Source organism: Protopterus annectens, chromosome 12.part0, assembly GCF_019279795.1.
Source record: "Protopterus annectens isolate FY-2018-M chromosome 12.part0, PAN1.0, whole genome shotgun sequence".
Lineage (NCBI taxonomy): Eukaryota > Metazoa > Chordata > Ceratodontiformes > Protopteridae > Protopterus > Protopterus annectens.
In genome coordinates, this window is record NC_056746.1 from 978,636,798 (window position 1) to 978,650,198 (window position 13,401).

Consider the following 13,401-nt stretch of genomic DNA (forward strand, 5'->3'; position numbering starts at 1 on the left):
GTGTGTGTGTGTGTGTGTGTGTGTGTGTGTGTGTGTGTGTGTGTGTGTATATATATATATATATATATATATATATATACACACACACACACACAATGTAATCTAGTACTGAGGAAATGTACACTTTTGTTAAGGAAGAACAATGCAACAAAAGGGGAGAACTAGCTGTACAGGAATGATTGTTCTTGATATTGACACATGAATTACTAAAACAGACCTTTTTCATAAATTCATATGCAAGATCCATGTCAAAGATCACTTTGCATACTTATTAAAAGTAAAAAAAAAAACAGGATTCAGGCTAGTAGGAATAAAGTGGAATGCCTGATTTTTTCTCCTACAATTCTTAATTTAACTGCCTCTCTGCCATTCTTCCAATATTTGTTGCCTGTTGTCAGTATTTCCACAAATTGTATCAAACACATTTCCAGTAATCCATTATTTCTTTATTGTTTGGCCCTTTCTTTAATCTATATTTACTCTTCTGCCCTTGTGTGAGTGATCATTACTTTCCTTAATTACTTTAAATTTATTTCAGTTACATTATACTGTTATCTTTAGAGTCGTGCCTGCCATACCAAAGTTAACTCTTTGCTTCTCTGTACTTTTAATATCCATCCTACTCAATTATCTTTATTTAACAGGCTTTAATTTCTTTCAACTTCTTAGTCATATGTTCGTCATACCCACTTCATGCCACACATCCAGTTTCGTAACATTCTGTCCTGCACCTTCAATCATCTGCTCAGTAGCATGTCTGTTTGACCCATCTTCTATCTCACTTTTATTAAATAATCCATTTTGGTGTCAGCAAATCCATTGCCCGTCTCTTCTTCTCATAATTCCTTCATTAGTCTTCTTTCAGATCCCTGGCTAACAGATATGTCATCTGGATTGTAACTAAGTGGTGTAGGGATTAATTTCTGCTTATAGCACTATGGAGAGTTGTGGTTTGTCCCCAACCTTGCCTTGACTGTACATTTTTCAGGAAATTACCATATTCCTATATTTTCCCTGAACATGGACATTCATTGCCTTTTTTTCTACATATTCTGTACCATTTGTGTCTCTCTGTTTTCCTCTACCATGTGCATTTGTCTGATGTTTATAAAATGTACAGTTTTATCTTTCCATGCAAGTGTTTTCCAGAACAGTGGTTTAGATGATTGCAACCACTTCTGGGCTGACAGCTCCCACCCTTCTGTCCCTGTTCTTCCACGTAGTTCTTCCTGTTTCATTTCACATACATTGTCTCTGTAATTCTCCTAATACTTGATTACATATCATTTCAAATATTCTTTTTCCTTCATTTCATGCCAGTAGTTTTGCATTAGCTCAAGCCATCAGTTTCCTTTATTTTTCTCTTGCTATAGCTGTTCTTAACCACACCACTACTCAGTTTGAAAGAATGGTATTTTGTCCCTTTGGAATCAAAGGGAAGTAGCTAATGCTGCCATTGTATAGCACAGATGTGATATCACTTTTCCTGGGGTTGCATGCAGGTGCTCATTTAATGGTTTCTCATTTTCTACATGTTCAAGCATGTTTTCTTGATACTTTATACATAATTGTTTACTAGTTACATACTATGCTGACGGTTGAGCTTATTGCTATCTATTGACTTCGGGATGTCTGAGTCTTGCAGAAAAATACAGTGTACACTTACCATAAATGTAGATGTTCAAATGTATTCACTGTTGCAGTCCTCACATTAGGGGTTATCCGGCTCCCTGTAGCCCTCAGTCGGCCCGAATACCAGAGTCCTTGGTATATGATGTCGGCTGCCGCCAGTTGTAAAACTGATGTCAGAACGTCAGGTATAAAGGGAGGTAGCTGACACCATTTCCTCATTTTTTTCTTGCCTTAACTGTCAGGAGCCCCCAAAAGAAGGCTAACCCAGGAAGGTAGCACCCTGGACAGATGTCATACAATAATTAAAAATATATATATAGTCTGTGCCTTAGGAAGAAAGGGGGAATGGGGGGTGAAAAACCAGGACTGCAACAATGAATACACTCTAACATCTACATTTATGGTAAGTGTACACAACTGTACTATGTTCTTCATGTTTCACTGTTGCAGTCCTCACATAGGGGTTGTTTCCCAAAGCCCAGGAAAAAAACAAAGGGAGGAGGAAGGATCACAGATTAAGGGTTGGTAAGAAGGCCCTGCAAAACTGCAGAGGCAAAACCAGCCCTAGACTTAAAAAAACAAAGGTAGATTGTGATGCTTTGTGAAAGTATGGACAGAAGACCAAGTAGCTACTTCTAAAATGTCCTTAGTAGGCACACCTCTCAGAAAGGCTGCAGAGGTAGAGGCTGTTCTAGTAGAATGGGTCCTAATACCCTGAGGGGGAACCTTCCCATGCTGTAGGTAACAAAAGTGAATACAATGAGCAATCCATTTGGAGATGGTTTGTTCAGAAATAGCTTTACGCTGAGCCCCAGGAGCAAAACCAACCAACAACTGTTCAGATTTTTGAAAGGATTTAGTCCTGTCTAAAAATCTCAGCTGTCTATGCACATTAAGAGAGTGCAGAATCCTTTCCCTTTATTTTGGGGATTGTTGAAAAATGTAGGCAGGTGAATAGACTGGTTAAGGGTTAAACTGAAAACTACCTTAGTCATGATGGAGTTATTAGTTCGCAGAGGAACTCGATCTGAGTGAAAAATAATGAAAGGTTCTACTGCAATTAAGGCTTGCATCTCAGATACAGTTCTAGCTAAAGTAATAGCTAAAAGGAAAGCAGTCTTCCAGGATAGAAACTTCAAATCTGCAGAGGCAGCTGGTTCAAAGGGAGGCAGAGTAAGTTTTTCCAGGACAAAATTAAGATCCCAAGCAGGAGTAGGAGCTCTTCTGGGAGGTTTAAGATTATTAGCCTCCCTTAGGAACTGTTTCATCAAGGGGTGAGAAAAAATGGGTTGCTCAAAAGAACAATGAGCCGAAATTGCTGAAGCATGAATTTTGATTGAAGAAAAGGAAAGTTCACCATTAAGCAGTCCTGCTAGGTAGTCAAGAATGATGGAAAGAGAAGGATGAGAAGAGTCTTCTCCTTCAGCCAGCATCCAAGAGCAAAATCTCTGCATAGTATTTTCTGGTGCTAGGCATCCTGGCCTTATGAAGAACTTCAACCACCTGTTGGGAAAGATTTAAAGTATTACCTCAGGCAGTTAAATGCAGAGTTTGAAGATGAGGGTGAATGAACTTTCCCCCCTCCCTGAACCAACAGATCTGGTACATGGGGACGATGCCAAGGCTGAGCTTGTGAAAGGCTGTGAAGGAGGGGATACCAATGCTGCCTGGGCTAATCTGGTGCTATCAAAATAACCTTTGGTTTTTCGTTCCTTATCTTTAACAGCACTCTGGGAAGAAGAGTCAGAGGAGGGAATGCATAAACTGAGAGATGCTTCCATGGGAGGGACAATGCGTCCACCTTCCAAGCTTTGTTGTGAAACTCCCTGGTGCAGAAGGCTGGAAGAAGATGATTGGTGTGAGAGGAGAAAAGTACAGTTTTGTACCTACCATAAATGTAGATGTTCGAAGATCCACATTGCTGCAGTCCTTACACTTGGGTAGTCCGCTGTCCTCGGTCGGCCCGAATATCAAAGTATAAGGCTGACGTCGGTCAAGGCGCATTTGACTGACATCAGGACGTCAGGGTACAAATGCGCATGACCGACGTCATATCCTCAGTCTTTTCTTGCCCCAGATGTCAGAAGACCCTATAAATAAAGGTCAAAACCAAAAGACAGCAAACAAACAACCAACCATCCTAGCACTAAAAATATGTACAATATATACAATATACACCCTATTGACAACCCAAGCCACACAACCGCCTCTAACTACAGAGGGGAAGGAGGGAGTAATTGGACTGCAGCAATGTGGATCTTCGAACATCTACATTTATGGTAGGTACAAAACTGTACTATGTTCTTCATCTCACATTGCTGCAGTCCTTACACTTGGGTAGAATCCCAAAGCAGAGGTAAGGGAGGATGGCCAAACTATAAGGAAGCAGGAGCTGCCAAAATGTCCTTAGTTGCCACCCCCCTCAAAAAAACTGTCGAAGTGGCAGTAGCCCTAGTGGAATGAGGCCTAATCCCAGCTGGAATCTCCTTGCCATGATGGGAATAACAGAAAGCAATGCAAAACCCAATCCACTTAGAAATAGTTTGTTTTGACACAGGCTTGCCCTGAGAACTCAAAGCAAAAGAAACAAATAACTGCTGAGACTGCCTGAACCCTTTAGTTCTGTCCAAATAATATCGCAACTGCCTGTGTACATCTAAAGTGTGCAAAATCTTTTCCCCTTTATTTTGGGGATTTGCATAAAAAGTAGGCAAATGAATAGTTTGGTTTAAAGCCACACTAGAAACCACTTTAGGCATAAAGGAAGGATTAGTACGTAAAGATACCCTATCCTTATGGAAAATTAAGAAAGGCTCAACCGCCATAAGGGCCTGCAACTCAGAAACCCTTCTTGCAGAGGTAATAGCCAACAAAAAGCAGTCTTCCATGATAAAAACTTTAATTCAGTAGTAGCTGCAGGCTCAAAAGGTTGTAGAGTGAGTTTCTCCAACACAAAATTGAGATCCCAAGCAGGAGTAGGAGCTCTTCGTGGGGGTCTTATATTCTTTGCCCGTCTAAGAAATTGCTTGAACAAAGGATGAGAAAACAATGGTGGGTCACAATCATAGTGAGCCAAAATTGCTGCAGCATGAACCTTAATAGAAGAGAAGGACAAACCTTTGTCCAGTAACTCAGTAAGATATTGAAGAGCCACACTTAAATTAGGCTCAGAAACATCAAAATCCTTTGCTGCACTCCAAAATAAAAATCTCTTCCATTTATCTGCGTACACTTTCCTTGTACTAGGCCTTCTAGCTTCCAAAATAACATTCAAAACTTGCTGTGGAAGTGGAGGCCCACTATGGTTCAAAACAGAATATGCCAGGCTGTTAGGTGCAGAGAGTGAAGCTTGACATTGAGCAAATGACTGTCCTCCTGAGACAACAGGTGTGGAATCGAAGGCAAAGGCCATGGAGGCTTCCGTACCAGGCTTCTCAGTAATGGGTACCAATGCTGTCGAGGCCAATCTGGAGCTATCAAAATCATCCTTGGCTTGTCTTGTCTGGCCTTTAGTAGTACCTTTGGGAGGAGAGGCAGAGGCGGAAAGGCATACACATGAAGATTGCTCCAATTGAAAGAAAGAGCATCCACTTTCCAAGCTGTGGGATGAAACCTTTTGCTGCAAAACTTTGGCAGCTGGTGGTTTAGTGGAGAAGCGAACAGATCTATGTCTGGAGTTCCCCATGACACTGTCAATTTCTGAAATACATGAGGATCCAATTTCCACTCGTGGGGATCCATAATTTGTCTGCTCAACACATCTGCTAAGGAGTTCTGTGCTCCGGCAGAAACCTTGCCTGAAGATTTAGCTGTAAACTGAGAGCAGTCCCCACAAAATCATTGCTTGCCTGCATAGAGGATAAGAATGTGTTCCGCCTTGCTTGTTGATGTACCACATGACAGTTGTGTTGTCTGTTAGAATCAACACCTGCCCTGGGAGAAGTAAATCCTTGAAAGCTATTAATGCAAACTGGACTGCTAACATCTCTTTCAAGTTGATATGTAGATGTTGTAGTCTGGCAGGCCACTTGTCTTGTATCCACTTTCCATTCAGATGAGCTCCCAAGCTTTGTCTGAGGCATCTGTCGTTAGAATCTGACTCGCCTCTGGCCGGGTCACAGAGAGTCCCTTGTTTAGGTGACATTCCTGAGCCCACCACAACAATTCCTTTTGAATGCAAGGTATTATTTGAATGACAGTGTCCAAATCCTGGCAGTGCTGTGTCCATACATTTTGAGATACCATTGTAGCTTCCTCATATGCAGTTTGGCATTGGGAAGCACCAGAATACAAGATGCCATGAACCCCAAGGCTTGAAGGACTGTCCTTGCAGTCAGCCTGGACTGATGAGACAACTGATGAAAGTAAAGGGAAAGATTCTTTTGTTTGTCCGGGGTCAAAAGGCCATCTGGGATGCTGTATTCAGTCTCACACCCAGAAAGCACATGTCCTGAGAGGGTACTGGACTGGACTTTATTTCGTTCACAGAATACCCCAGGCATCTTAGCACTGCTATCACATAATCCAAATGATGAAGAAGCTCGTCCCTTCCTTGAGCCAGAATCAGGCAATCGTCCAAATAAGGATAGATCTGTATTCCTTTTAACCTGAGGAAAGCTATCACTGGAGCCAGAACTTTTGTGAACACTCTGGGCGCAGTAGATAAGCCAAAGGGCAATGCAGAGAACTGATAATGAGAAGTCCCAGCACGAAAACACAGATACTTCCTGCAACTCAGTCTGATAGGAACATGAAGATAAGCCTCCTTGAGATCCAAAGTTACCATCCAATGATCTTTGCCCAGCAGAGGTAAAAGCTGCTGTAATGTCAACATTTTGAACTTGGGAATGTCCAGATAAGTGTTGAGGATAGATAAGTCCAAAATTGGTCTCCACGTGTTCCCTTTCTTTGGTACTAGGAACAGGCGAGAATAAAATCCTAGGCCCACTTCTGGCATAGGAACCGGCTGAATGGCCCCTATTTGGAGTAACAGAGAAATTTGCTTGTGCGCCTCTATTCTTTGTTGAGGAGGAACGTCTGGCATGCCTTTGAAAGGAGGCAAGGTATGGAAATAAAACCTGTAACCGTGGTGTATGATATCCAATACCCATCTGTCTTGGGTAATTAAACTCCAATTTTCTTTGAAAAGTGCCAACCTTCCTCCCAAAGGTGCTGCCAGATGAGAAGGCTCTGGCAGCTGAAAAGGTAGGTCATTGGGTCTGTTTATGAAAGGACTGACCCCTGCCCTCACCCGAAGACTGTGCAGGAGAACTCCCTGTTCTAGGCCTGAAAGAGCCCTGAGCTCTGCCCCTACCACGTCTAGATCTACCCCTAGACTGGGAATCATAAGAAGGATACGTCCACCCCTTAGTAGGCCAATTTCTACTAAACTTTGGAGGCTGAACCTGCAAAAAATCTTTAACAGTCTGCATAGACTTAGCCTTGTCTTCCATTTTCTTTAAAACTGTCTCAACAGGAGAACCAAACAACACATCAGATTGTAAAGGAGCATCTAAAATCCTTGTTTTAACATGGTCAGATAAATTCTGATCCCTCAGCCAGGCGTGCCTGCGAAGAACTGACCCAGTGGCAGCCACCCTAGACGAGGCCTGTACAGCATCAAAACCACATTGCAAAGAATGCTTACCCACCTGTTCAGAAACATGTACTAAATCTTGTAACTCTTTACAATCAATACCTTCCGCCAGAGCATCAACCTTAGACTTCAATTGTGAAAGGAGATAGTTTTGGTATTTCAACATGTGGAACTGGCAATTCAAAGCCCTCATAGCTAGAGTGGAAGAAGTATAAACTTTCTTTCCCCATCTATCCAAAGCCCTGGCCTCTTTATCTGTAGGAACCGGATTCTTGACAACAGAAGCCTTAACACCTTTAGGCCCCTGACTAACAGTTTCTGGGTCTGCCCTAGGACTCTTAAAAGATACTTATGAGCTTCAGGCACCCTGTAATACCTATCCGCTTTAGCAGGGGCCGCAGGCAAAGAATCAGGATTAAGAGAAGCCTCTGTAAAACATCTTCCACCACATCCAAAACAGGACGTATAGCCAAAGGCCTATGGTGGGGTACAAACAAAAACTCCCTAAGCCTTTTCCTGGAGTGAGAGAAGTCCTGACCTTCCCACTTAAAATGCTCCCTCATGGAATGAAGAGTTTCTGAAAAGAAAAATCCTCAGGAGGAGAAGCAGAAGGAGTAGAATCATCCACATCAGAATCAGAATAAGGAGAATACTCCTGCAAGTCTTCAGCCGAAGACTCTGAAACATCCGAAGCCTGCTCAAAACTCCTTAGCTCAGGCTCCACCCTAGGTCTCTTATCAGGAGGGGGCAAAGAACCCCTAATCAAAGTAATCAAATCTTCTGCCATTTTAAGCATATGCTTCTTGGGCACAGTTCCTGAAGAACTAGGGGTGACACCAACTGAAGCTAAACCTGGCCTGCCTCTGGGAGAAGCCTTGGAAACAGAAGGAGAGGGCCTAACCACCCTAGGAAGGGAGGGGAGTATAGTAACCTGAGAAGCCCCTTCAGCCTAACCTGCCTCCTGAGAGGCCACATCCTGCAATAACAAAGTCTCTCCCTGGGATCCCAAAGAAACCTCCGGTGGAACCACCGGCTCCACCGACACCTCTAAAGAACCGGCGTTCGCACGGACGGTTCTTCTAGCCTAGGCTTAACTGCTTTGTCCTTGCGCTTCTTCAAGAAGCGGCCGGAGCATCCGACGGCATTTTATAATTGCACCGCTTCAAGACTAACCTGGCACAATCTAACCTTCTCTTTATAGTGCGCTTATTGAATCTAGCACAAGAGCGACACCCAACAACGTCGTGCTCAGGCCCTAAACAAGGAATACACAAAGTATGATAGTCTCTATGCGGTATCTGTTTCCCACAAGAAATACAATTATTCACTTTTTCTGACATCCGGTAAACCACTGAGGCAAGAAAAAACTAAAATATTCCCCAACGGGGTACTTAGCCAACTTTGAATCGGTCTGAAACTCCGAAATCGAAAAATTTCAGAACACCAACCGGCACTTGCAATGCTGCTTCTGCATCGGACCATGCGGCAAAAAAGACTGAGGATATGACGTCGGTCATGCGCATTTGTACCCTGACGTCCTGATGTCAGTCAAATGCGCCTTGACCGACGTCAGCCTTATACTTTGATATTCGGGCCGACCGAGGACAGAGGACTACCCAAGTGTAAGGACTGCAGCAATGTGAGATGAAGAACATCAATCCACTTGTGGGGTGCCCCAATGATGAGTGATGCGGTGGAAAATGTCCTTGTTCAGTTACCACTCCTGAGGATCCAGAACATGCCTACTCAAATGATCCGCCAAGGAGTTTAGCCTCCCTGGGAGATACTGGGCTATAAGATGTAAGCCCATGGATGCTGCTATGGACCATAGTCTCATGCTTTGTCTGCACAAGGGGTAAGAGCGAGTCCCCCCCTTGCTTGTTGATGTACCACATGACTGTGGTATTGTCTGTCCTGATCAGTAGAGTCCCAGGGTAGAGTAGGTCCTTGAAAGCCAGCAAGGCCTGCTGCACTGCCATCAATTATTTTAAGTTTATGTGCAGATGAATCTGCTGTGTGCTCCAAGTCCCATGTATGACCCTGCCTTCCAGATGAGCCCCCCATACAACATCTGAGGTGTCTGTGATGAGTCTGGCTGGCAGGCAGTGGGCACAAAGGCAGACCCTTGTTCTGAGAACAGGCTGTCGCCCACCAGAGGAACTCCATTTGTAGACAGGGAATCAGGGGAAGAATCAAGTCCTGTGTGTGTTGACACCAAAGATTCTTGAGTAACCATTGAAGTTGTTTTCTCATATGAAACCTTGCATATGGGATAATCAAAATACATGAAGCCATGAACCCCAGTGCTTGCAGGAATTGCCTTGCAGAGAGCTGGGTCATGCTTGCCAAGTTCATGAAGTAAACCAAAAGATCTTCTTGCTTCTGTTGAGGGAGTAATACCATCTGGGTGGCTGTATTCAGACTCTCTCCCAGGTAAACAATCTCCTTTGTAGGAACCAACTTTGACTTCTTTTTGTTGAGAGTGTAACCCAAAGAGGTGAGTGTGTTCTTCATGAAATCCAAATCCTTTTCTAGTTGATCTGGGGAGTTTGCTTGAATGAGACAGTCGTCCAGGTAAGGATAAATTTGAATATTTCTCTGCTTGTAAAAAGCAATGGCTGGAGCCAGGCACTTGGTAAAAACTCTGGGAGCAGTAGATAAGCCAAAGGGCAGTGCAGAGAATTGAAAGTGTTGTTTCCCAGCCCTGAAGCGAAGGAACTGCCTGCAACTTTCCCTTATGGGGATGTGCAGATAAACCTCCTTGTGATCCAAAGTTACCAGCCATGAATCCTTGCCCAGCATTGGTAGTAACTGTTGAAGGGTGAGCATCTTGAATTTGGGAATCACCAGAAAAGTGTTTAGAATAGACAGACCTAGAATAGGGCGTCAGGTGCCCCCTTTCTTGGGTACCAGAAAAAGTCTTGAATAAAAACCTAGGCCTGCCTGATTTGCAGGAACTGGCTCTATAGCCCCATAGTCAGTAAAGAAGAAATTTGAGTTTCTACCTCTGCCCTGAGAGTTCTGGGTATGTCTGGGTACCCCTGTAAAACAGAGAAGGTGTGAAAGTAAAACTTAACCTTGGTTTACTATACAGAGCACCCATTTGTCGTCTGTGATGGTAGACCATACCTCTGCGAACCTGGCTAACCTTCCCCCTAAAGGAAACCCAGGGCCTGCAGAGGTAGGCACAGGAAGGCCGGAGTCATTGAGAATGTTTGCTTTAGGAAGTTGGCTTAGAACTCCCTGATTTAGTAGAAGAAGAATGCCATTGTTTAGTCCTTTGAGGGGCAGAAGCCTGCCCTCTGGCAGATCTGAAACCCCTAGGCCTAGAGTGACCCTGCTTGCCAGGATCAGGGAAAGACCAATTCTTGGAAGGATAATGCCTAGTAAACTGAGGAGGCTGAACCTGAAGGAAATATTTTACAGCTTGCATAGGTTTTGCCTTATCCTCCAACTTCTTCAGTACCTCCTCAGCCTTATAACCAAAAAGATTGTCCTTGTGCAAAGGAACATCCAGCAATTTAGACTTAACAGGTTCAGAAAGAGGCTGCTCCCTGAGCCAAGCATTACTTCTAATTACAGAACCAATGGCTGCTGTTCTGCAGGAAGCCTCCAAAGTGTCAAAACCACAATGAAGTGAATGCTTATTAGCTAAAGTAGCAGAATTCAGTAAATCTTGTAAATCTTTGTTCTCCGTCATGGAGGGAATATCTCCAAGTTTAGCCTTAATAGCATCCAAAGTATGCTGCTAATACTTAAGCATGTGAAAAAGACAATTCACGGATCTAATGGCAAGAGTTGCAGAGGTATAGACATTTTTACCCCACCTGTCCAAGGCCCTAGACTCATTATCAGAACGCACAGGATTTTTAGCAATAGTAGCCTTAACACCCTTGGGGCCTTGAGAAATAATTTCTGGATCAGCAGTAGGGTTTTTAAAAAGGAATTGATGAGATTCAGGAACCCTATAATACCTATCTGGTCTTCTGGGGGGCAGGAGGAACAGAATTAGGAGTTAAAGAATTTTCCATGAAAACATCACCCACAACTTCCAAAACTGGAGGTATAGCCAGAGGCTTATGCTGTGGCAAATCCAAAAATTCCCTGATTCTTTTCTTAGACTGTGGAAAATCCTGACTTTCCCATTTAAAATGCTCCCTAAGGGTATTCAAAGTATCCCCAAAGGAAAAATCTTCTGGAGGGGAGGAAGAAGGGATAGAATCTTCAGTGTCAGAATCCTCAAAGCCAGAAAAAAGTTCAGAATTTCCTTCTTCACCAGCAGACATACTGGAAATCTCAGAATCTGAGACAGACAAGACATCAGGAGATAATTCCCTAGCCCTCTTTGAAGGGGGGGGGGGGGTGAGAGCCCCTAATTAGGGAAAGATCATCACCAGCCATCTTTACCAACTGGGACTGAGGAACAGGAGGGGAGGCCGACACCTGCTTGTGAGAAGGTTTGTGGCTGGAAGGTTTACTAGCAATCCGGAGGGACTCAGGAGGCCTAACAACTGCAGAAATCTGAACTAAGGTAGTCGGTCTGGTTCTGGTCTAATGTCAAGAAGAGGCGTCAGAAGCTGGTGCCAGCAAAGTGTCTCCGGACCCATCTGAGGCAGCAACAGGCAGAGGGTCTGAAGATGAAATAGCAGCCTGCAGCATGGAGGGACTCCATAAATGTCTCGGCAGAGGCTTGCGGCTGAAAATCTGTGGACTGCAGGGGCTGACTACCGCTGTGCTGACGACCAATTTCACTGGTGCGTCATCAGCAGGTTTAACCCTAGGCCTGTCGCGGTCCTTGTCTTTGCATTTCCTAGGTATATCCGAAATTGGGAGACCAGAAGGCGCCGAACTTAGGCCAGACTCCGAAATGCTTATACAAAATCTTAGCTCTACAGTGTATGGCACGCGGGTTAAAGGAAGCACAGAGATCACAGTTAGGGACATCATGCTCAAGGCCCAAACAAGTTATACAATAGGAATGGAAATCAGGGTGCGGAATCTGTTTTCCACAGACAAGACAGTTATTAACTTTATCTGACATTCGTTAAAGCAAGAAAAGAGGATCCCCAATGGGGTACTTATCTGAAGGAGTCTTCAACTTGGTAGTCGGAAAGCAAAACAAAGGTAAACGGTTGACTGGCACTGGTGCAAATTGCGTCTGCTTCGAGCTCCGTGGCAAGAAAGACTGAGGAAATGGCGTCGGCTACCTCCCTTTATACCTGAAGTTCTGACATAAGTTTTACAACTGGCGTCAGTCAACGTCATATACCAAGGACTCTGGTATTCGGGCTGACTGAGGGCTACCAGGAGCTGGATAACCCCTTATGTGAGGACTGCAACAGTGAAACACGAAGAACATTGTTTTTTTTTTATGTTTTAAGCGATGGCGATCGCTTTTGTTCTGAGTTGGTACAACCTTAGAGAATAAACATGTAAAGGGAATAGGAGACTTTTCTATGGTCAGATTACATGAAAATGACTTACTTATGAGTGCACTTGTTTGGATTATATGGGCATTTCAGTAAGTATTTTGGTGCATCTAGTGCAGAGAAACAGTATTTAGAACTTAGGTGATTTAAGATATCATATGGGGAATTTAGAGGAATGCCATTACGCCTTCCAGATTTTCTGCTGAGCCCAGTAGTGAAGAAGGATGAGTGATTTCTGCTCTCACTGTATAAATTGCTCAGTCTTTATTTGTAGCAATAATTGTAGAAGAACAATGTAATTGTTTTCTTGTCATCCTGCAATACAGAGACAACATTCTTTCTACCTCTGTTTGAGCTGCTTGTAAATCACTTTACAATGTTTAACATCTTTACTTATTTATTTTAAAGTTTGGTACCAGACAGGGTACCACAAATTATATTACTACTTGGCACTTAATGTTGTTTTTTGTCTGTCTATAATTGTCAATCCTGGCTTTTAGTATTATGTTCACATCTAAAGATATGCTTATATCCTTTCAGCTGAGCCCTCCCTACATCACCATACCTATGTACTAACTAAAGGTTAGACATATGCATATCGTGTGTGTGTGTGTGTTACTAAATTTCATGGGTTTCAAAACTGGCTGCAAAGGTGTTTTGTGTGCAAATGCAGGGTTCTGGTTGTTGTTGTTGTTAACATAAGCCCACTAAATACAAATGCCATTTCTGGAAACAATGTCTGAG